The following is a 23999-nucleotide window of genomic DNA, read 5'->3' on the forward strand; positions in this document are numbered from 1 at the left end:
GCTTTGGCCAGCCCAGTTTTAAACATCCCACACGATGGGAGCTTCCCTCCCTCTCCCCCGGGAGAATTCCCCATAGCCTGACGGATCTCACTAATACACAGTACCATGGGCTGCCTCTTACAACACATGCTTCACTCGTTCTCCCTTGCTCTGCGCATCCGGACTGCATCCAAATCCTGCCACGTCTTTCTTCCTAACCTAAGATCCTTCATTTCCTTTCTGTCCCTAAAGCAACTCTCTCATCCAGGCCCCCGCATTTCATGCCTTGATGACAGCGACCTCTGCCTCCCTCATACCCACCTTGCCACCTGAGCCTCTTGTACATTCAAGCATAGATCATCTCCTTGCCAATCGCTCTGGCCACATCACCTCCCTCCCCACTGGCTCAACCCCCTTCCGCACAGTGTGAGTTCAAATGGTTATCCTCCCCTTCAAGGCCTGCCCCTCCCCAGCCCTGCCACACCCTCTCCTGACTGAGGCGAGGCCAACTGCCTGGAATCCGATGGGAGAGAAATGGTGGCCCGACGAGGAAATGGGGGAGCAGCGCAGCATGGGATCAGGAGAGAGGTGGGCTCAGGTGCAATGGAGGCAGCAAGAAACCCATCCTTCTCTTTTACATAGGCAAAGCCAGAAGGGGCGAGAGCACAGAGGGAATGTGGGGAGTGGGGCTGGGTAGTGCCTGGGAGAGGAGGACAAGAAGCTGCAGTGAGGGGAAGCCATTGATGGCATCAGGGAATCTGGTGGGAGAGGGAGCTGCCTTTTGATCAGCCCAGGGGAGAAGCAGGAAGCAGTTTTAGGAGCCAGGGCAAGACATGGCCTGGGTGAGTTCTAGGCGGTTGCTGGCACCAACCAAGGGGAAGGACAGCGACTCAGGTGCTGTGCAAGTCGAGCTGATGGGAATGGCCAAGCTTGGATGTGGCAGGCAAATAAGAGCTGGGAGCGGAAGGTCATGGTCCAAGGCATGCTGGCTGGCTAGTGGGGAGGAGTAAGGCATTGCTGACTGGGGAGGGGAGGGAAGGAGGAGAGGCGGTGGGGGGGGGGGAGGCGGCGGTGGCGGGGGGCGGGGGGCAGAGCGAAGGGTCTGGGATGGAGGGAAATTAATTATTCCAGGTGAGAGATGAGGTAAATGGATGGAATCAAGAACAAGGAAAATTAGCCGGAACATCAAGAGAAAATTCCAGGCAGTGAGGTGGATCCAGCTGTGGAGCCATTGCTCAAGGGAAGGGCAGGGTATCCACGTTGTTAGGGCAATTAAACCTACATGGGACAGGGCACAAGGACACAGACTGTGAAGAGCAGTCCTGCACTGGCCCAGGAAAAAGACTGGATGGTCTAATTAGCCTTTTCAGTCTGGATTCCCCCTCCCACTGGTTGTAAGTCAGGTCACCGGAGTTACTCGTGACAGACCCAGCGCAGGGGAGCAGAGGATCAGGCCCTGTGACGTTCTGACTGGCAGAGATAATCCCTGTCCTGGCTGGGAGGGATGAGCTAGGGTTGGGGTGCTCACTGAGGTGACAGCTTGCCTGGTAGTTCATTCAGGTTAGTGCAATAATTATTGATCCCTTTAGAGCTGAGAGGAAATAAACAAGGAGGCCAATTTTCAATTTCCCAGCTGTGTAAAACCAGTTTCTAGCTAACAGCTTGTGAATAAATTTCTGCCAGCCGATTACTCCTTAATTAATATTATTAGCTACGATAAATATTTCTAGGCCTTCACAAGGTTGGAGCTCATCTGTTGCTGACTTCCCACCCAGTCAACCTGGAGGTGCTGGCACTGCCAGAAAGAACACTCTCTTGCCTCCAAGTTGGGGTCGCCTCCCCTCTCAGAGCCCTGGACAAATTCTAGTTCAGGAGATTAAGTTCTGCCCACTTATGACAAATGGTTCCTTTATTTTCAGTCGGAAATATAAACAGCTGCCGTGTTCCACCCCAGAGCTGGCTGCATTTCAGTGGTGGGTAGAAATTGGTTTTTGAAGATTTTGGAATTTGACAGGTGTTTCCATTTTGCAGGGTTTGAAATGGAGCTGTTTTCTGGGTTTTGTGTGAAATTTTCCACTACATTTTAATCAATTTTTTTAAATCTTTTGTTCACTGACTCTGTAAGGAATCAGTGCTCAGTTTTTTATTTAGAAATGCAGTTCTCAGCAAATAAAACATGTAGATAATTGTGGACAATGACTGATAAACACTATGGTAAACATAATGCAGAAAACGTCACAAAAACCTGAACATGTTAATAATTTTTCTATTGTTTAGAAAAAAAATCCATTTTCCAACACAAAACCCTTTTGTGTGACAAAATTCGACCCACTCTAGTGATGGCTTGAGTGATTCCTGGATATATAACTTATCATATATGCTAGGACCCCTTCAAAGACAATGCCCTAAAACCAAATACAATGGAGCCCCCAACCCTCTACAGGAGGCTCAGAGATGGGAAAGCTCCATTCTCAGCACAGATGGGTTGAGGGGCCATTGTCTAAATTCAGCTCTGTACAAGGTGCAGACCAGGGCTGTTTAGGTATGAGAATGAATCAGAATTCAGCATCAGATCCAAAGCCAGTGAAACCTCATGAGCTGCTTTCTTGAGACCGCAGCTCCAAACAGAGCCGGCTCCAGGCACCAGCCCACCAAGCTTGTGCTTGGGGCGGCACCTGGAGGGGGGCGTCGTGGTGCTCCAGCTCCGGCCGCGGGGGAGAGCGGGACCACGGCCGGGGCTCGCCGCCCTCCCCCCGGCGCTCTGGCCGCCCTCCCCTGCCGCGCGGGGGGGGGGGGGGGGCGGCCGGAGGCTTTTTTGCCTGGGGCGGCAAAAAAGCCAGAGCCGGCCCTGGCTTCAAATGCCTGAGATCCCATGAGATCAGCTGTTCTCATGAAATTCCCACTGCCGGGAGCTGAAATTTCCCAAGATTCCATCCACATCTGAGTCATCAACATCATCAAATGTGCATAGACTACTGAGGAGCCGAGTGACTACGGTTGATAGCACTGAACCAGGTATCTGAATGGCAGACCAGAAATGAATTCCCATCCTGGTGTGGATCCAATGCTCCACTCCAACCACCCACATTCCAGAAGTGTACAGATGTGAAGTACCAGGTCTGGCATGTCTCCGGATTACAGTGAAGTTGACAGACAGGCCTGAATCCTTTGCATGAGCCCACATCAAAATCCAGATGCCACCCCCTGGATCTCTGGAGAAAGTCAAAGCCAGGGTGAGATCTGAACTCTGTACCTCGTTGCATTACTTCACACTGTGCAAATATCGGTTGCAATGACTGTTAAACCTCAAGTGAAAGGGAAGTTTTTCTATGGGGAATAATAATCCAGAAAATACAATACAATCACAGAGATCTACCAGACTATCTGCATTCTTATATCGGCACCCATCACTCCAGGACCTGAGCCTAAGCCACAAAGTTCAGAGCGGAATTCAGAACCAGACGTTCCCAACTTCTCCCCAGACTGGAGTATTTCATCTTCAGCTTCTTGGACCAGGCCCCTCTCAATACAAAAACAAATCAATCTCTGATCGATCCATTTTGTGTGTGTATCATAATGAACAGGAAACAAGTTGCTGGGTGAATATTTTCCACAACAGACTAGTTTGGTTCACTCTGATTCGTGAGGTCAGATTATTCAGATTTGGGCACCACACTCCCAAATCCTCCATGTTCTATGCATTTCAGCATGAAAACTCATGCCACAAAAGGCCATGTTCCCATGTCTCCTGCCAAGCATCCAATCAAGGCACAGAATAAGGCCTTGCTTATACATACAGGTGTAGTTAAAGTGGTACAAACTCCCTAGTGTGGAAGCAGTCAATGCTGGTATAAAAGTGCTTAGCTTATTCCCATATGGGAAGGGGACTAAGCTGTAACACAGAATAGCTGTGTCCGTACTAGGGGTTGTACCAGTGTAATTATATGAGTAGAAAATGACATTCCTAATTTAGGTGATCAACAACAAAGGGTCAAAACAAACAGTTTACAAACATCCTATGGGCCCAGAATGATTTATTCAACTATTGAGCAGACAGTTCTACTCTGACGCCATTGTCCAGGTGTCCTGCAGTGACTCGAGATTGGGGATCCGTTGCTTATGCCTAGAAAACCAAGCAGCACAGAGATCCAGTTCCTTCTTGGTAGGAGGCTTTATCCCCTCCCATGCTCTAAGCTGCAAACTCAGCTGATGGAGGAATCCATGTGCACGACTCACCTTCATGAGGGGAAGAGCAGAGCTACAAAGTCTTTTGCCCTCTTTAATGTTCCACAATAGTCCGTCTGGTGTCGATGGGCCTTCCTTGCTGGCCAGGACATAATGCCTTCTGTTGGAGATCAGCACTTCACACTAGTTAATGTCTCTCTCCTGCCTGGTGAGTTGCAATGTCACAGAGGCTAATAACACAAATGCTTAAATATTACCTTACAATATGGGATACAGACACTATAAGTGAGATTAATGCAGGCAGCAACTCACAAACATTAACAATAACATGCTCTGATTGTTCTAATCCCTATTTTAACAACGCTACACACAGGGGAGCCATGTGTTCTGTTAAGACATGGGGACCTTGGCATGAGCTGGCACCTGGTCTGCCAGCATCACAGCCACGGTGACAGGTGACCCTATACAAGCCTAGGTCAGTTAAAAGGAAACTGGGATCAGTTCACAGATGATTCATTAACCACAGGGGCGAAATTCCTAATGCACATTGCACATAGCAAATAGTTTGATCGTCTCTATGAAGTACACACATTTCCTTAGCACAGTGAGGATTGCTGGGCATAAACAGGGCTGGCAAAGAAAGAGGGATAGTTAAGGAATATCGTGTGAGGCGGCGTTTAGACAGAGAGGCATTTTCAGTGCTAGCCATGAAGAAACTGCACCCAGAATATCCCTCTCCTGTACCTCTCTCTCGACTTAGCTTGATGTTATATGGAACAGAGCTCCGTTGTTAGCACAAATCCACTCACAGAGTTTGTTTAGAAAGTCTATTAACATGGTGTACATTTGTGCTAGGATGCACACGTTTGGTGCTGGACGTGCTCCGAGTTCATGCTTTACAAAGCAGACGAGGAGCGAACACATCTCATTACAACCTCAGCACAACCTCACACCCTGTCAAGTTTTATTCCCTCTTTAATGCTGCTGGTACTTAGCCTCAATGTGAGTGCCTATTCAATGTCTTCATCCAGCTCTCTGATCCATCTGGGTGTGCCTCACTGTCCGCATCAATCAGGCAGCAAGTATGTCAGGATCTGGAGAAGCAGAAGTCAGCTTCCATGGTTTATTCAAACTGAGGCTTGCCAACAGAGCTCTATTATCAGATCTCCACCACTCTCTTCAGCAGGGCATACTGTACTCTCCACCAGCGCACCCACACACTACACCACATGTAACGGCAGAGGGGTACGTTTTTAAAAGTAGGCTGAGCAAAAAGAATGGAGACAAGATGAAAGAATCCATTCCCACTACTATAATAATTACACTTAGCACTTATCTTCAAAGCACTGTACAAACATTAACTAATTAATCCTCCCAAAACCCTCTGGGAGGAAGAGAAGAATTACAACTCCCATTTTAGGAACAAATATGAATGATAGATAGTTTGATAGATACATACATACACCGAGGCGAGATCTTTATGATAGTTCTGTACTTCAGACTGCGGGTTTTTAAATATTGTAAAAGTGCCCAGGCCAATTACCCTTATACTTGAAATGAAATAGAACAGGTTGGAGGGAATAGATAGACAGAATGAATAGCTAAAGCAGATAGATTGGATGGGTAAATAGATCAGATAGAATAAGTAGATGAAATGGATAGACTGGATAGGTAGTTTAGACGGAACGGATAGATGGGATGGATGGATTAGAAAGACAGACGAGTCAGATAGACAGGTCTACAGGTCGGATCCAGTACTGGAATACAAGTCAGGTCAGTAACCCCCATCCCAAAGGTGCCAGAGGAGTGCTGAGTTCTCAGTGGATATATGTCTGTTGTGTGGAGAGGAGAGGGGAGAGAGTTGTTAGAATGCAGCAGCTGGTACATGGCACCCGTTGGTTTCTAATCAGCAGAATGTATGTACAAGCAGGAACAGCCCTATCCATTTTGCTGACTAGGGCAAAAAATGTTTTGAGTGCCCTCCCCCAAGCAGCTGAGCCAAGAAATCCCAAAAAACCAACCCCCTATAGCCAATCAGCAGAGCAAAAACAGTCAGCCAATCCGAGCAAAGAAAAAACCCAAAACACGAGCAGCGCTGCAGTTCGGCGCCCCCTGGAAGCTGGCACCCAGGGCAGCTACCCTGCTCGCCCGCCCCAGAACCGTCCCTCAGTGCAGACTTGATGCCTTTTAGCAGAACAGTATTTTGTGATGCAGAGACATATACTGAAGTGGGTGGAGTCGGCCAGCGTGATCCAAGAGCCAAGTGGGCTTCACCAAAGGGCTCGTCACCCAGATCTTTATAATTGGACTTTCCAAGCTAACTGGCTTGAAGAGCCCCAGCAAAACGCTGCTAACAAAGCCGACAGGCCCTGCTCAGCCTGCAGACTGGGGTGTCTCTTGCAGGAGAGGAGAGCCAGGCTCTGGAGTAACAGTGACGGGGCCTGATCCAACACTCATTGGGAAGTCAGGAGAAAGACTCTAATTGCACCGGGCCCTGGATCAGGCCTATAAAGGGGATGTGCTACTGAGGCTGCTGGACACAGCCAGGACCCTACAGTTCTCTCTTCTGGGCTCCCTAGCGCATGGACCGACTGCACTGCCCAGTGTCTTTTGTAAATCCTGGCCTGGATTCAGCAGTCATACAAGGGACTGGTGGGTACACTGTGGAGATCAACCCTCAGGTGCACATTGTAGCTCCTCAGAGGCGTTGGACTATCAGGGAGTGGGTGGGCTCTGCACTGCTTCAGCCAATTGTTCTGCCTCCCGACCCTGCCTGCTGTGTCTGCAGATCACGGACAGCGTATGCCGCCCCCCTATTTGATAGGGGGCTTTAGTCAGACACCACCCCAACAGGGGCTGACCAAGGCAAGGTCAGAGAAACTGTTCCATTATTATTACCTCCGAGCATCTCAGCCTGGACCCTCAGTTACACAAAGGCCCTGTTATGCTGCTCTGGCAACATGAAAGGACCAAAACAAGACCTCTGAGAATGCCGCCTGGCACAGGGGTCTCCCTTGCTAGTGTGGAGCTGGTGGGAGGGTTCTATGCCAGCCCCACAGCCAGCTTCTACTGTAGGAGGGGATGAGGGGCATGGATGGGTGCACTGAACCATAGCTACTCTCTGCTTTCTCTGTTTTCCAGGGGCCATAAGGGGCCATGGGAAGCAGAGTGTAGGTTAGAGCAGCCCTGAGGCTGCTCTTAGATTGGGGGCTGGGCAAGTCCTGCATGGCCCCAGAATACAAGGGGTCTGATTCTCTGTTGCCCAACCCCTAGTGGAGCCATTCACACCAGAGTGTTTTACACCCACTTTGCACAGTGTAGATGACTCCTCAAGGGGCAGGCCCAGGCATGGCTTAAAACTACCTTTGCTCTCCCTCCACCCCTTTTCAATCCTTGTCCCAAGCACAGGAACAGAGTAACCGAGAATCAGGGGTGTAGGCACCACTGACTTCAGGAGAGTCACCCATAGGCTGTGTTGGGCAGAATCAGGCCCCTGATATTTGTGTGTTAGGAGCCCCCTGCCCTTTCAAATGTGTTTGCTGCGTGGGAGTCTCCCAGGGGCCACTTTTCCAAAGGAGACAACTGGTTACCCCTGATCCAAATAGCAGCAGCACAACACCCAGCATGGAACAGAAACAGGAATGAGGCAGCTTCTCTGTTGTGAGTGGTCACGAGACTCCTTAGCGAGTTGCACCGGTTGGCCTTTCTCGGTGGGCTAAGACATGTTAAGTGCTCCTCACCTCATGACCTGCCGCAGCTCCCCCCAGTCTGGGTAGATCCATGGGAAACAAAGGGAGACAGCGCTGCCACAACAGCCCTCAAAACACCTGCCAAAGGCCATTTATGTGGCTTCTGCATTGTGGTGAGAAGCAGGGTCCTCCTTTCTCTCTCCTCGCTCCCCCATCTGCATAGGTTCTTGCCTACTGTCCTGTCGCGATTGTTGGCTGCCTGCTCTGACACTGGTCAGGAATGCTGGTGGAAGTACAGAGCATGGGATGATGTCGTTGGGGAGCGGAATCAATTTTAGTCCCTGTTGCCACCAGGCCTTGAGCACAGCGGAATGGGTTATCTACATAGCCCCTGACAGGTCCCCTGCACAACTGCCTGATTTGTGCTCTGATGGCCAGACCCAGAAATGCTGGTGATCTGCATAGACTCCCTATATCTGAAAATACTAGAGATAAATTCTTCTGGAGCCAGGGTGGCTGCTGTGTGGGTATTTGTCACCTATTCCCTCCTTCCAGTTAATAATTATGAATTATTATAACTTGTATTGCAGCAGTGTCTAGGAGGCTCAGTCATGGACCGTTGTGCAAGGGGCTGTACAAACACAGACCTAAAGACAGTCCCTCCTTAAGAGAGCTTGCAATCTAAGTGGTTTTAATTATATTTTGTTAGGCCCACCTTGACTTTAAGAGGCAACCTGTCCAGGAGAGACAGCTCTGGGCTGTGAGTGAGGAGACCTGGTATCTATCTCTACCTTGACTCGCTCTGTGACCTTGGGCAAGTCATTTCAGCTCTCTGTGCTTCTTTCCCCCATCTAGTTAAAATGAGGAGAAGCATTCTGTTCCCAGCTTTAGAAAACTGCAGAACTAGAGTAGAAACCTGCTACGGTTCGTGTAGGAAGTCGTACCATTACAGAAATAAAAGGCAGCGTCATTATGGAGGAAGCATTACAGGTGGAACACAGCTTCTTGCAGAATGATGATAGAATCCAAATTTCTTTCAGTGTTCACATGAATAAATCTGTAAGGCACTGAGCTACCACAGTGATAGGATAACTAGATTAGATAGATAAATTAGATAGATGTCCAGCAGGCATGTTCTGACATTCCAAACCAGGCAGTGTGCAAAGAGAAGACTCCTGCTGTCTGATGGCTATTCAAGCTGGGCGGATATCTGGTATAAAACGACTACTATTTTGCACTTACATTGCACCTTTCATTCAAGACTCTCAAAGTGTTTTACCAACTTTAATTAATGAACCCTCACAAGCTCCCCTTTGTGTCCCATTTTGCGGAGGGTGCATCCACACGGCAGTCAGAGTCGGGGCGGCTCTAGCTTTTTTGCTGCCCCAAGCACGGCAGGCAGGCTGCCTTTGGCAGCGTGCCTGCGGGAGGTCCCCGGTCCCGCGGATTCAGCGGCAGGCCTGTGGGAGGTCCGCCGGTCCCATGGCTTTGGCATACCCACCGCCGAATTGCCGCCGAATCCGCGGGACTGGTGGACTTCCCGCAGGCATGCTGCCGAAGGCTGCCTGACTGCCGCCCTTGCAGGGACTGGCAGGGCACCTCCCGGCAGGGCACCACCTTGCTGCCCCAGGCATGCACTTGGAGTGCTGGTGCCTGGAGCCGCCGCAGGTCAGAGTATGTCTAACTGCATGTGTAGACATACCTGTGCTAGCTTTGCTGTAACTAGCTCAATTAACAACACTAGTGAACCAGCAGCAGCATGGACTGTACAACCCCACGCAGGACCCTGGATGGGTACTTAAGCGGCTGGCCCATGCTGCCAACCAGGCCACCACAGCTTCACTGCTATTGTTCTTCAAGCTCAGCTAGATCAAGGCTGGCTCACACGTGTGTAAACAAACTGCAGTCACACCTCTGATTACAGTGTAGACATACCCAGTGATGGGAAGGGCCTTGCCCAAGCTCAGAGAATGAGTCACTGAGAGCTGGGAACAGAACCCAGGAGTCCTGTTACCTATTCCATTGCTCTTGGACTATGCTGTCTGTGCAGGCTCCTGCAGGTCTGCAAGATACCTGGCCCTCAGGAGGTGAGGCACTGGAATTTTGTAGGCTTCCAATAGCTTCTTGCACCAGGTTCTGGTGCTACTGGTCACACAGAAGGCAGCCGTAGGGCCTATTAATTGCTGACATGTGGCTCTTTTATGCCAGCTAGGGACCATAGGGCAGCCATAAGTCACACCCTCTGGGAATAAGTTGGCGCAAGGTGCTGAGCTAGGGTGTTCTGGGGGCAGGTCGGATGAGGAATGGGGCAATTCTGGGAGTGGGCCAGAGGAAGGATGGGTTGGCTAGGAGCATGGCCAGGCCAGACCTGGCAAAGTTCTACAGGGGTCACTGAAACCAGACCTCCAACTTGGGCTGCCTTAGCTTGTGCTGGGGCTGCACCGGCTCTCATGAGTCCTGGATAGATAAAAGTGCACACTGCACCAGTACAGACATGAGTCTCCCTTATAAAATTTCCTTTAAGAACATAAGAGCTGCCATATTGGGTCAGATCTTGGTCCATCTAATCCAGTGTCCTGTTTTCTGACAGTGGCCTGTACCAGAGCTTCAGGGGGAGTGTCCAGAACAGAGCAATTATGGAATGATCCACCCCCATCTTCCACTCCCAACTTCTGGTAGTCAGAGGTTCAGGGTCCCCCCAAGCATGGGGGAGTGTCCCTGACCCATTTGGCCAATAGCCATTGGTGAACCTATCCTCCATGAACGTATCCAGTTCTTCTCTGAACCCTGTTATACTTTTTGCCATCAGAGCACCCCATGGCAATGAATTTCACAGGATAATTGTGCAAGGTGTGAAAGAGCACTTCTTGTTTGTATTAAACCTGCTGCATATTCATTTCATTGGATCACCCCTGGTTTTTGTATTGTGTGAAAGGATAAATAACACTTTTCTGGTCACTTTTCCCACATCATTCACAATTTTATAGACCTCTCTCAAATCCCCCTTTAGTTGTCTCTTTTCTAAGATGAACAACCATAAGCTTTTTAGTTCCCACTCATATGAAAGCTATTCCATACACTTGATCATCTTTGTTGTTCTTCTCTGAACCTTTTCCAGTTCCACTATATTCTTTATGAGATGGATTGATCAGAACTGGACATAGTATTCAAGATGTGGGCTCACAATGTATTTTTATAGTGACATTATGATATTTTCTGTGTTCTTTTCTATCCTTTTCTTAATAGTTCCTAAATAGTGCTTTACCTTTTTGACCACTACTGTGCATGGAGTAGACATTTTCAGAGAAGTATCCACAGTGACTCCAAGATATCTTTCTTGAGTGGTAACAGCTAATTTAGAACCCATCATTGTATATGTATAGTTGGGATGATGTTTTCCAATGTGCATTACTTTGCATTTATCAATATTGAATTTCATTTGCCTTTTTGTTGTCCGGTCACTCACCTCTGTAACGCCTCACAGTCTGCTTTGGACTTAACTATCTTGAATGATTTTGTATCATATGCAAACTTTGCCACTTCACTGTTTACCCCTTTTCCCGTTATGAATATGTTGAACAGCACTGGTCCCAGTACAGGAGGGACACCACTATTTCCCCCTCTCCATTGTGAAAAATGGCCATTTATTCCTACCCTTTGTTTCTTATCCTTCAACCAGTTACTGAACCATGAGTTACTGAACTTCCTATATTATGGCTACTTAGTTTCCTTAAGAGTCTTTGGTGAGGGACCTTTTCACAGACTTTCTGAAAAATCTAAGTACACTATATTGACTGGATCACCCTTATCCACATGCTTGTTGACTCCCTCAAAGAATTCTAATAGATTGGTGAGGCATGATTTCCCTTTACAAAAGCTGTGTTGACTTTTCCTCAACATATTGTGTTCATCTATATGAGTGATAATTCTGTTCTATACCTTAGTTTCTACCAATTTGCCTAATACTGAAGTTAGGCTTACTGGCCTGTAATTGCCAGAATCACCTCTGGAGACCTTTTTAAAAATTGGCATTACATTAGCTACCCTCCAGTCATCTGGTACAGAAGCTGATTTCAGTGATAAGATTGCATTCTGTAGTTAGGAGTTTTGCAATTTTGTATTTGAGTTCCTTCAGACCTCTTGAGTGAATACCATCTGGTCTGGGTGTCTTATTACTTTTTAGTTTATCAATTTGTTCTAAAACATCTTCTAATGACATCAGTTTGAGACAGTACTTCAGATCTGTCACCCCAAAAGGGTAGCTGTTATATGGGACTCTCCCTGACCCTCATGCTTCACAGTAAAGACATAAAAGAATTCATTAACTTCTCTGCAATGGGCTTCTTTTCCCTGAATGCTCCTTTAACACTGTTGTCACATAGTAGCCCCTCTGCCTGTGTGGCAGGCTTCCTGCTTCTGATGAACTTAAAAACATTTTGTTAGTTTTTGCATCTTTAGCAAGTTTCTTCTCAAATTCTTTCTTGGCCTGCTTAGTATAATGTTACATTCTACTTGCCACAGTTTGTGCTCCTTCCTACTTTCCTCACAAGGATCTGACTTCCTAATTTACTTTGCTGGGTTTGTTTAGCATTGTATTAAGCTGGTAGCAGGAAACAGGGAACCATGTAAACAAGGGAGTTTGTTTCTTAAGTATAATTGTGACTGTGTATTTAATCAGGAGCTTGTCTCTTTGGTGACAGGCTCTGCTCGGGTACAGGGGTTGCCCTCAGCACCTGCTGGGTAACCAAGAGAGCTGAGAGCTGCAAAGCCGGGGCGCAGTTTTGCTATGCAGAGTTCACAAGAGATGACGCCCCTCATCCCCACCCCAATTAGCCAGAAGATGGCCAGGGCATGCCCTGCACAGGTAATAAACCACTCTCTGTAATTTTAATTAATACTTTCTAAAGAATCCAAACTCTGTGTTTGTAAAATAAAGACGGGCCAGATTCTCCGGTATGATCCAGCCCCTTTGTGCCACTCAGGCCATGCCAAGGGACTGGATTTCAGCCATAAGCAGCCAGCAAAGAATGCTCTAAACCTGGCAGGGGCAGTTCCTGCACCAGCCGCTCCTCATCCAACGTAGGGGGCATGTGAGGGGGAGGCTGAGGGACACAGTGAGGGTATGTTGAAGGGAAGCTCCACGCTGCCAAACCTCCATGGGGAAAAGGCCCATTAGCTCCTGGGCTGCTGTACCAGATGCCAGGACTGGGCCAGTGCAGAGTCGGGGAATTGTAAACAGCTTCCTGCCAGCTCTCCCTGTCCCCTGCATGGAGTGGAGCTCAGGCACAGGGACGATGTGAGCCCTAAAAGGTTCAGGGCACAACGCCACGGAGTGCAGTGCTTTTGGCTTCACACTTACAACAGGACAGGGCATCTCCCCTGAAGACAATGACTCAGGCTACAGGTCTGAGCTGGATCTATGCATGGCAAGCCCACTTGGAGCACAGATGTGTCTCGTGCCTGTGGCAGAAATGGGCCTGGTCAGTCCTCCCCCAGGAGAAGGCCTGGAGCAGTCCGACCATGCATCGTCTTGCTCCCTCTTTTCTCACGCTGCAGCATGATCCCACCCGGGCAGGGACTATAGTGTGTGTGCCAAGCAGGAAACCACCCACCCCCTCTAGGGGTAATTACAGATATAACCCAGATACCAGCTGAGTCAAACACTGGGTTTGTCAAAGGGCTGGCCCACAGGACGACCATCAGTGTGATCTCTACTTACACAAGCCAAGGAGAGGGCATTGAGATCCCATTCTCTGGAGCTGAAGTTAATTGCCCCCAGGTGACAGGGAAGAAATTTCCTACCATGCACAGCGTGGCATAGCTGGGTGGGAGCACTAGGAGGGTTTATCTGCCTGGTTCTGAGGCACCAGAGACCCTGGACTGGACAGGACAATGGGTTGATCTGGAATGGCACATTTTGTGCTCCTATCAGAAAGGTTTTATGGCACCCTCTGAGGCAGTGGCTGCTAATTGGCTTTGGTTCGTCATTGGTTTTCTTCAAGGAAAAGCGTCATGGCCTGACACCTGTAGCAAGGGGCTTAGGTTTCTAAAACCAGAAAGGGAGTGAGCTCCAAGTCATGGATGGATGCCCTGAGAAGACAGGAACTGGCAGGGGCTGGGCCAGAAGATCTAGCAGATCGCTTTCAGCTCTAATGTTGATGGTTCCAGCGTCAAGGGGAGCCTGCGGAGCCTTGAAACCCTTTTCTGCCTAACAAATGTAAAAAAGGGGGTTCTGGTTTGGCCCTTTTGCTGCCTTATTTCTGCAGGATGCACAGAGGCACTGGGAATAAATTTACCAATGCTATTACTGCCCTGACTTCCCTACCATTTTATAACAAACACCCTAATTAGAACATAATAATCATAATTGTAATTACATCTCATTATTGTTACAATTTATTATTACTCTCTCACAGTCATAATGGAACTGTAAGATTCATGTAGCAATAACATAACATGGCCTCTGAGCCTTTGAAGGGTCATTTTAATCACCGACATTCCCTCCAACACAGGCTTTGCTGTACCAGAACAGATCAATGGGCCATCTAGCTCGGTGTCCCGTTTCCTATCTCTGATTGTGACCAATGCCAGATGCTGCCACCGAAGACATAAAGCGCCCATAATCATCTAATTGTGCAATCTCACGCTGTGTATGCGAAGGGGATGTCTTCCTGACCCAGCTGGTGATCATCTTATGTCCTGAAGCATGAGGATTAATAGCCCTTGTAATTTTATTCCAGCAACTGTAACTGCAGCAGCTGCTGCTAGTTGTATAACTATCTAATCGTCTTTGAAATGTGCTAAGTCGTTTTCCAGAATAATATAGTGTGGTGGTGAGTTCCACAGGTTTTTCATAGAGTTATAGATTATAAGGCGAGAAGGGATCATCATGATCATCTAGTCTGACCTCCCACATAACACAGGCCAGAAAAGCCACCCAGTAATTTCTGCATCAAGCCCATAATGTCTGTTTGCGCTAGACCAACTCTTTTAGAAAGACATCCAGTCTTCATTTAAAGACTGTGAGCATGGGAGACTCTACTACATCCCTCAGGAAATTGTTCCAATGGTTAATTACCCTCACGATTGAAAAATGCATCTTATTTCTCATCTGAATGTGTCTAGCTTCAGACTCCAACCACTGGATCTCATTATGCCTTTTTTGCTAGATTAAAGAGCCATCTACTCTCAAGAAATCTCTTCCCTATGTAGGTGCTTGTAGATTGCGATCAAGACACTTCTTCACCTTCTCTTGGCTAAAGTAAATAAATTGAACTTCTTAAGGCTCTCTCTATAACGAGGCTTGGAAAAATCAGATTTTTCTTGGTTAATGTCGGTAAATATCAATTTCACTGCACTCACAGAAACCAACAAAACAATATTTCTAGTGATGATAATTGAAATGTACAGATAAGCAAAGTACGAAAAATGCTGCTTGAGAACTTATTAGCATTTGACTTAAGGATATTTACTTTGTATATTTTGACATGTGAGGTTGACAATTTGTGTTTTAACAGTTTATAAAGCTTTAACTTTTAGAATCTCAATGTCTACTGTCATGAAATAATTACTGTTTGACCCCACTGTGTGCCCTGTAATTTACCACAAGTGTGAAAATTTAAATAGATGAAAATAGAAAAAAATGCTTAAAAATAAACATTGATATTTTCTGTCAAAATTATATATATAAAAAAGAGAATTCTACCAAAGGCATATTTTCCAGATCTCTAATCATTCTCGTAGCTCTTTACTGACTCTTTCCCATTTTTTAACATTCTTTTTTAAAATGTGGACATCAGAAGTGGACAGTATCCAGTAAATGTCTTACACAGAGGTAACACTACCTCCCTCCTCCGACTCATTATTCCCCTGCTTTCACAACCAAGCACTGTGTTCACCCTCTTAGCTAGAGCATCGCAAAGGAAGCTCATGTTCAACTGGTTATCTACAGACAACTGAGTCCTTTTCAGTGTTACTGCTTCCCTGGATACAATCCTCCATCTTGTATGACCTACATTCTTTGTTCCCATGACCCCAGAAACTCATCATGACAACTGACAAAGGGGGGTGGGGTGGGCAGAGGACTTACAGAAAACTTCTGAGTCAGGTGAGTACATTCAAGTTCACCAAAGTATGTCCTGGGAGGTCTCAAAAGAAAGTTGGTGTCACACTGGTTGTTCAGATCATCGTGAGATGTATGTACAGATACTATGTAAGGAGTTATGCGTATAAACACGTTAACATCTGCATCAAGCTATTAGTCACCAGCAAAGGTGAAAACCAGATTTTCCTCCAGACAGGAGGTAAGAATCTGTCTCTCTCTGTTGGGATTGTAAGTTAAGCAGTGTAAGCTACCACAACGGATGCCCATTTACATACAATGTCAAATGTTAATGAAGAGCTATGAAGTCAACAGGAATGGCACATATATGAAGAAAACAAGCCCTGAGGGGGTATCCTGTTTCTGAGGAAAGACAATGAACTTTGCAGGTATTTCTAGAAGGCAAAGACGACGCCCTGGAACCCGGCACCTAGGAAGAAAACAGAGCATGTTTGCATCCGTGAAAGCGGAGTCTCGGCCAACCTTTTGGTACCAGGCCACTGATGCACTTACATTGCTCCCAGGGCCTCTCAGTGACTACCCAGCTGCCATGTGAACATTAACTCCATGGGTGCTACAAGGGGTGCACAATCAGCTCATGAGTTTGCTCTGCCACGTCAGTGCAATGTGCAGGCATTCAGCCTACGTTCCTAGGGTCGGGACGAGAGGTTCAGGTCTACTGGTATCCCCTGCATGCGACCCTGAAGTCCTGGCACACCCTGTTCTAGCTTTGTCCCCATCAGAGGTCCCCCTGAGCCAGCCAACTACCTGTGGTTTCAGGGGTTAATTCCTAGCCAGGGTTTAGATTCAGCTCAGGTCGCAGTACCAGCTGGGAGCCAAGTGCAGCAGTGTCCATTTTAAACCGGGGTGGATTGCTTCTAGCAGGGCCAGCCCTACATCCCTCTGCTGTGGTGAAATGCCCCTCATGCAGAGGGCCAGCACAAGGCCTATGCATAACTTAGGTCCCTTTGTGAGGGTTTAAGAGGCACACAGCTTTTATGCAGCCCCTGTGCACGGGGTGAATTACTGAGGGAGACAGGCCGTGCTAGCCAGGAGAGGGCTGGGAGCTATGGGGAATCACAGTACCCCTGTAGGGTACTTTGGACATTTGGTTTTTGAGTTTGCATGGCAAGAAATGCAGGTGGAGACTTGTGCCAGGCAAGTGTCAAAGTTGGGGTCCCGCTAGAACCTCTGCAATGAAACCCCAACACAGACAGGGTGATTTGGGTCAAACATGAACTTCTGGTGAACTTTCTCTTGCACTGCCACAGTCCAGGAGCACCCCATTTCTGGGCATGCACCAGATGTCGGCACAGGAACAGTGACATACTGTCCAGAAACAATAATGCAAAGAAATGGCTCAGGTAGCAACGCCTTGCATTTCAAACCCCACTGCTTCAAGGGATCTCCCAGATCTCATTATTTTCGAGAGGCCCCATAGTCACACACTGGGTCTCTTATTGGACCATCTGGGCTGATTATTTTTTTTTAGGGGAATTTCATGCTGATGGAAGATACCAGCACTGGAGTAAACATTTCATTGCTGACCATTTTATAGCAAGGGAGGGGGAAAGGGAGGAGGAGCTGCTGTGTAGGGAAGGAAAAGCAGGGGGCAGAAGGCAGGAGACAGAAAGGAAGTTGGGGGAAGGGAGAGAAACACAGGGCAGAAGTAGCAGTTGCCCTATGTGGGGAGAGAGTATTTTCTGAATGTGACCAATAATAAAGAAGAAAAAGCTTAGTTGCTACACACAGGCCGTGACCCTCCTTTGATCTCAGTGTAACGCTCCCACTGACATCAGTGTAACGCTCCCACTGACACCAGTGTAACGCTCCCACTGACACCAGTGTAACGCTAGCTATTAGGAGAGGTATGTTACCCTGGGTTTATATCCCGGCCCACATGGCATCCTTAAACATGGAATTCAGCCCTCTGCGCCCAATGAATTTGATATTCCTGAGCTAGCTCGAAAGGTGTCCTCAACACAGGGTGGGGGAATATGCTCACGATGGGTTTTGAAGAGACTTAGAGGACATCTTACACACAGCTAAAGGCTCACAGCTTAAAATACTGTGGCCCAGCCCAGGAGCCTGCATTCAACAGGTTCAGCCATCACTAAGACAAGGAAAATGTAACTGGAAACACAAAGCAAAGCAGCTTAAAATAGAACAAGAGCAGAGACAAGCCAAGGTGATGCTCTGTGTGTGTGGTGACTCACTTACACTTCAGCAGGCAAATACCCACGGTAACCAGCCTAGGCACATTAGACATTAAAGCACAAACATCAGAGGGAGCACGCACCTCCAGCACCAATCAGTGCCAGGGGAGCTGCGGTTGAATCTGCTGGGATCTTTGCGCTTAGCTGCCCGCAGTGAGAGAAGGAGTAGTGGGCATCAGCCTTCCTTAAAGAGATATGGCAAGGAGGAGAGTTGGATGGGCCCATCAGAGGTCATACTGATCATGTATACAGACACCTTGGCTCAGCTGTATCAAATCTAATGAGATGAGACATTCCTGAGAGATCTCAGTGAGGAAATCCCACCTGGGCATGAGGTGCATACCAGCCACACTGCCCTCTAGGGGACAAGTCCCTGTGCTTCCTGGGCTGGGGCAATGCAAATGTTGGCATTAAACTTTGCACCAAACATTTCTCTGTGTCATTTCAGGCCATTCCCTGCAAAGCAGGACGTCACCACCGGCCTGGGCTTGCTGGCAACTCTGTCCGGCAGAAGCAGCCATGCCCGCCAGGCTCCAGCAGGAAATCTGATGCTGTCGTTTGCATTGTCACTATGACAGGTTTGAGCCTTTCATCACTGCAAACTTCAGTGCAGGCTGAGCCCTAGTGAAACCATTCATCACTGGGATACAGCTCCTCCCTCCCCTTCATGCAATCATCACCAGTGACTAAGCTGCAGACAGCATTTTGGTCCCCCCCTCTCTCAGCCGGATTTTGTAGAGGACTCCATCTGCCTGCCTTTCCTGCAGAAAACTCCCCAGCTCTGCAGTACATGGTGCTGCATTTCCCCCATCTCCAGCAGCTACCTAGCTACCATTCCCCTACCACATCCACGTCCCCCCAGGAGTTGTGGCCTCCAGCTCCGAGGCCTCTGCCATTTCATCCTGTAGAGTGGGTGCTTTAGAAGTGAGCACTTGCATTTCGCTCTCTAGCTTCCTCCCACTTCACCCCAGCCTCTGGCTGGCTGGCCGGTTCCCTAAGAGACAGGACACATGATGCTGAGAGCATACGGAGCCAGCACTGTGCACACAGGTGCCAGGCTGTATGCAGGTTCCAGCACGGACACCGTTGCAAGTCTGCTCACAGGATTGGTGATGCTACTTCTCCATCCTAGTGTATGTTCCTTTACTGTCATGGGAAATGGGCATTGGTTTTAGGGCACGGGTATTTTCCTGCAATAAATACAATTAACCTGCCTTTCCTCTGAAGAACATATAGAAAAATATACACAGCTTCGTCCACGAGTCACACATACCTTTGGGTCCATATTGATGCCTGTGTAGTGAGAGCCGCCTACTCTTTCTGTTCCTCAGCTGCAACCCTCTCTCTCTTTCTTTCTCACCCCCTTGCTTCTTTCCTCTGTTGCTAGGAAAGGACCGTTGCCAGGTGATGAGATGCTGGATCCAGCATGTGGAAACAGAGAACCCAGAGCATTCTAAAATGGTGAAGGGGTCTTCCCAGGCCCCAGTCCACTACAGAACACCAGCCTCTGGGACAGGAGTCTTTGAGTGATGCTCGAGCAGAAAAAATGCCATAGCTCTTGTGAGAGCAAAAATATACCAAGCTCCAGGGCTGCAGATGGCCCTTGATGTTTCATCCTGTTCATCAGGAAATGCAGTTACTCCGGGCCGCCCATTGAGAAATGGAGAAACAAACACTACAAACACCCAGTAGGCGACAGGGAGATGCAGTGAACAGCTCAAACACTCCAGGGCCAAATCTGGATTCAGTGGGATCGCATCAAAGTCAGTGGGAGCTTGCCAGTGAGAGAACTCATGTGATTTGGTGCTCAGATCACTACCAAAGAGCCTGATTCTATGCCCCTTCCCACTGAAGTCACTGAGTACATGATGCTACCCTGGAGCGAGAGTCACAGTATCGGGCCCTAAGAACACGCGGATCCAACAAGGAGGGGGTTCAGAGCCAGTAACAGTGCTTCCCAACCGGGCACCCAGAGAGTAGGACTAAAGGAATGCAGCTCTGGATTGAGATGCATGGGAAACCAGTGAGCAAGGTAATATCTTTTATGGGTCCGACTTCTGTTGGTGAGAGAGACAAGCTTTCGAGCGACACAAGGCTTCAGAAGACCTGAGGAAGAGCTCTGTGTGAGCTCAAAAGTTTGTCTCTTTCACTAACAGAAGCTGGTCCAATACAAGTTATTACCTCACCCAGCTCGTCTCTCTAATCTCTTGGGACCAACACGGCTACAACAACACTGCAACCAACAATGGGAAACCAGACACTTTCCAAGCTGTAAGGAAAATACTATTAACAAAAAGTGTTTTCTAACTCAGCGGTGTTTAAACCCACTGTTGCATGAATGGATCTTTGGTAAAAGACCTTATTTCACAGCAGTTTTGACTTCCCGATGCCTATGAATGGCAAGTTCTACTCTGGACTCGCAAACTGGCAGTTTGCTGCTGTTTGTTAATCATTCTCCGTTGTTATATTTAAACAACTGCAAAATACCTGTTCTTGGGATTTCCTTTTTTTCCAAATGAGACATAGTGACCAGAACGGGTTTCTATGGCATTAGTGTTTTCTTTACTCTTGTATTTTTAAAGCATTAAGAATATCAAGGCTTATATAGGCTATTTGACTGAAAGGCTCTGTGGGTGACTGGAGAATTAGTGGGATTATGACATCAAGAGACGATCTGAGCCATTGAGAAGGGGAGAAATTTTGAGTCAGATCATTTAAAAGGCTTTTTTGTTTGTTTTTGTCAATAGCGATTTAACTCAAACTCTGGCAAACTCCCTGGACAAAACTCTTTGGGAAAGACTCGGTGTCGCTGATCTTTCAGTTAATGGCTGATAAATCTCAAATTTTCTGGGCCTCCAAGGAATCCCTTCACAAAAACAGGGAAGATGAGATTTGACATTCTTGCTATTTCTAAAAAAAAAAAACCCAAGCAGAAAGAAAACCCAACTTTTGTTTTAAACAGATGTGGCACAACTTTTCAGGCTCTCTCTATGGCAGTGGAAAGCCAGAGAGATAACAATGTTCTCCTTCCCTGGTAACCTTTAAGTAATTCAGTCCATTATCACAGTCTCTTAACAGAATGGTGACTCATCTTGAGTAAGGAATATTTAAGACTGCCAAAACTACAGTTTGCTTGGTGACGTGGAATAAGGATTTCCACACTAACCAGGAGTGCCCCACAATCCACTGTGCCCATTCCTGCAGTGTCGTCTCTTCCCAGCTCAGTATCTGACTTCTTTGGGGCAGGGACTTTCTCCCCCCCATGTTTGTACAGCACCTAGCACAATGGCATCCTGTTGCATGACTGGGACTCTTAGCGCCTAACACAATCCAAATTCTAGTAGCTACTTCCGATTGTTACATGCGGTCTCAGCCCTTGTCACCTGGAGTGCTCAGAGCACTTCACACAAGTGAGTAACAACCAATATCCCCTTTTACAGAGAGGGAAACTGAGGCACAGAAAAGTGGAGCGATTTGCTCAAGGTCACCCCTTGGTCAGGACTAGATTCAGGTCCCCTGCCTCGTCTACTGTATGATCAGTCCAATACACAACAGCGGTACTGCTGGAGTCCTGAAAACTCTGGTTTCTTCTTTGTATTTTTAAATATGCCTTATTTAAAAAAAACACAATCCAAACCTACCCCTCTGCTGTTAAAACCCAAACCGGTGATCATCATTTTTGTGGGACGCACCAAAAATAGTGTATGAGCTCCCCCTGTTTGACATGCTCTAAGTAACAGGTTTCAGTGGTAGCCATGTTAGTCTGTATCAGCAAAAAAAACCGAGGAGTCCTTGTGGCACTTTAGAGACTAACATTTATTTGGGCATAAGCTTTCTAGCCTACGAAAGCTTATGCCCAAATAAATTTGTTAGTCTCTAAGGTGCCACAAGGACTCCTCGGTTTTTTTACGCTCTAAGTAGTTACCTGACACTGCACTGCACACAGTCTGGCTGGTCACAGTGGCGCTGAGGCAGAAGCAAGGAAGGAAGCCATGTTGGTTTCAGCTGCAGGAGAGAAGGATAAGCCTGTCTGCTCTATAGAAAAAAGCAGGTTTTAGGCAGTGCCCAACTCCAATCAGATCTCAGGTGATCTTTGTCATTTTCTCCCTCCCTCCTACTCAGGAATCTGTCCATCAGCAGTAGGGGATGGACATGGCTCTCTCCAGAGCCCAGCAACCCCATTCTTTGTGCTAGCTGGAGAGTTCAACAGTCAAGAATATGAGGTTTTCCTGGCCCTGCCCCTCAGGGGTTGAGATCACTGCTTTGGAGGTGCTCTACATTCCCACTGGCATAGGAGCTGGGCAAGGCTTTGCACAGCTGGCAGCGCAATGAGCCGCCACCAAGCCAGTGGTTTCTGACCACACTGGTACTGCAGCACTTACATGACTGCTCCTCCAAACTCCTCCTTATCTTAACAACGAGCCTCTAGACTGGGTGCTGGCATGTCCCAGCACCCCCCTCCTTTGTTCCTTTGTGCACGCTCTCCCTGGCAATGAGAAGCTGGTATCCGGAGCAGCCCGAGCTCCATGAGGAGTCAGAGGGGGGAGAGCTGATGGTTGGCAGTGGGCCTTAGCCTGGGAAATTGGTACAGTTGCCTGAACTGATGGGGAATCAGTGCACTAGCTCACACAGGGCCAGTGGATCTCGGTATAGTGGCTGCATAGGTGACTGTCATAGCCTCGTAGAAGTTAGAAAGAGAAAAAGGAACTCATTAGGGCCCATCCGACTGGATGCCTGGGGCCAATGCAGGATGCCTCCCTACCGCACTGGTGCTACGTGCTGCATCAAGGCTAGTTTTCAATGTCGCAGATCCACATCCTGCCCAGGGCCAGCCCACAGCCTTGGCCTGTCTCTGCTCCCACTGGTCTCAGTGGGAGTAGGACTAGGTCAATGCTGAGCACTTCAAAATCCCACCCTCGGCTCACATGCCGTGGACCTGAAGAGGCCTGTTCCCAGGCACTAGGACAGTGTGATTTGTAGGCCCACAGACCTGCAGATTTGGGCTTTTCCACCAGGGATTCTCTCTCTGGGGCTGGGTAAGCTGCCAGGTATTAGCTGAGCCCCCATCCAAACCAGAGAACAGACTTCCAGTAACAGTATTTAATATTTACGGATAGCCACAAACAATCACACAGTGCCAAAGACACTCTTACAGCCATAAAAGGAGGATTATCCTAAGCAACACTAGATCCTGGGAGAACAAGGGACGTTACATTCTGCTGAAACAAGCCCAAGGCACTGAACTCCAAAGCAGGGTAAGAAGATTATAAACCATCTATCTCCCGTCTCTCAAACTTTTCCCAGAAAAGCAGCTCTCTCTCGCTTTCTCATGCTCCTTCTGATCCAACGTTTACATTCAAAAATACCTGCTTGCCTTAGGGGCCTTACAAAAGATTTCTAGAACACTGTGCAGTCCCCACACGGCACTAAATCGACTGCAGGCAAAGCACGTTGAATACTTTAAAGAAAGAAAACAACAATAAATGGATTCACCAATAGTTTTGCAAATAAAAGCACTGTATCCTCAGCTGGTGTAAATTGGCTGGAGTAACTCACCTAGTCTCGAGCCATGGAGTTGCCATGTACGTCACACAACCAGGGAAGGGGTAAGTCCCAAGGAATCTTTGGGACTCAGGCTCCAAAATACCCTTGTGGATCTGGGCCTAAGGGTCTTTTAAACATGCTGGATGAGCTAATACAGGGTTCATGATCAAGATGGGATCCTCCACCTGTCTCTTACTAGTCACCTTATCAATTGGTTAAATGTTATCCACTGGGTAACAAACCACACTTTAGTAATCTCAAATCACAGGAGCCCTCGTGACCAGT

At 47.8% G+C, this 23999-nt stretch overlaps 1 protein-coding gene across 19 annotated transcripts in view; it reads right to left on the reverse strand.

The window, feature by feature from the left end:
• The window catches only part of DLGAP4 (DLG associated protein 4), a 332309-nt gene that overhangs the window by 166397 nt on the left and 141913 nt on the right, over window positions 1-23999 (reverse strand). For 2 of the 19 annotated variants that reach the window (XM_065565758.1, XM_065565761.1), the window contains exon 1: window positions 4216-4389. The exons of 15 other annotated variants lie outside the window; for them this stretch is intronic. The gene's annotated coding sequence lies outside the window, so the exon portion shown is untranslated. Of the gene's footprint in view, window positions 1-4215; window positions 4395-19443; window positions 19514-23999 lie in introns of those variants that run through there. 2 more of the 19 variants (XM_065565752.1, XM_065565753.1) reach the window with 2 other exon arrangements.

The sequence above is a fragment of the Chrysemys picta genome, chromosome 13 (genome assembly GCF_011386835.1).
Source record: "Chrysemys picta bellii isolate R12L10 chromosome 13, ASM1138683v2, whole genome shotgun sequence".
NCBI classification, from domain to species: domain Eukaryota; kingdom Metazoa; phylum Chordata; order Testudines; family Emydidae; genus Chrysemys; species Chrysemys picta.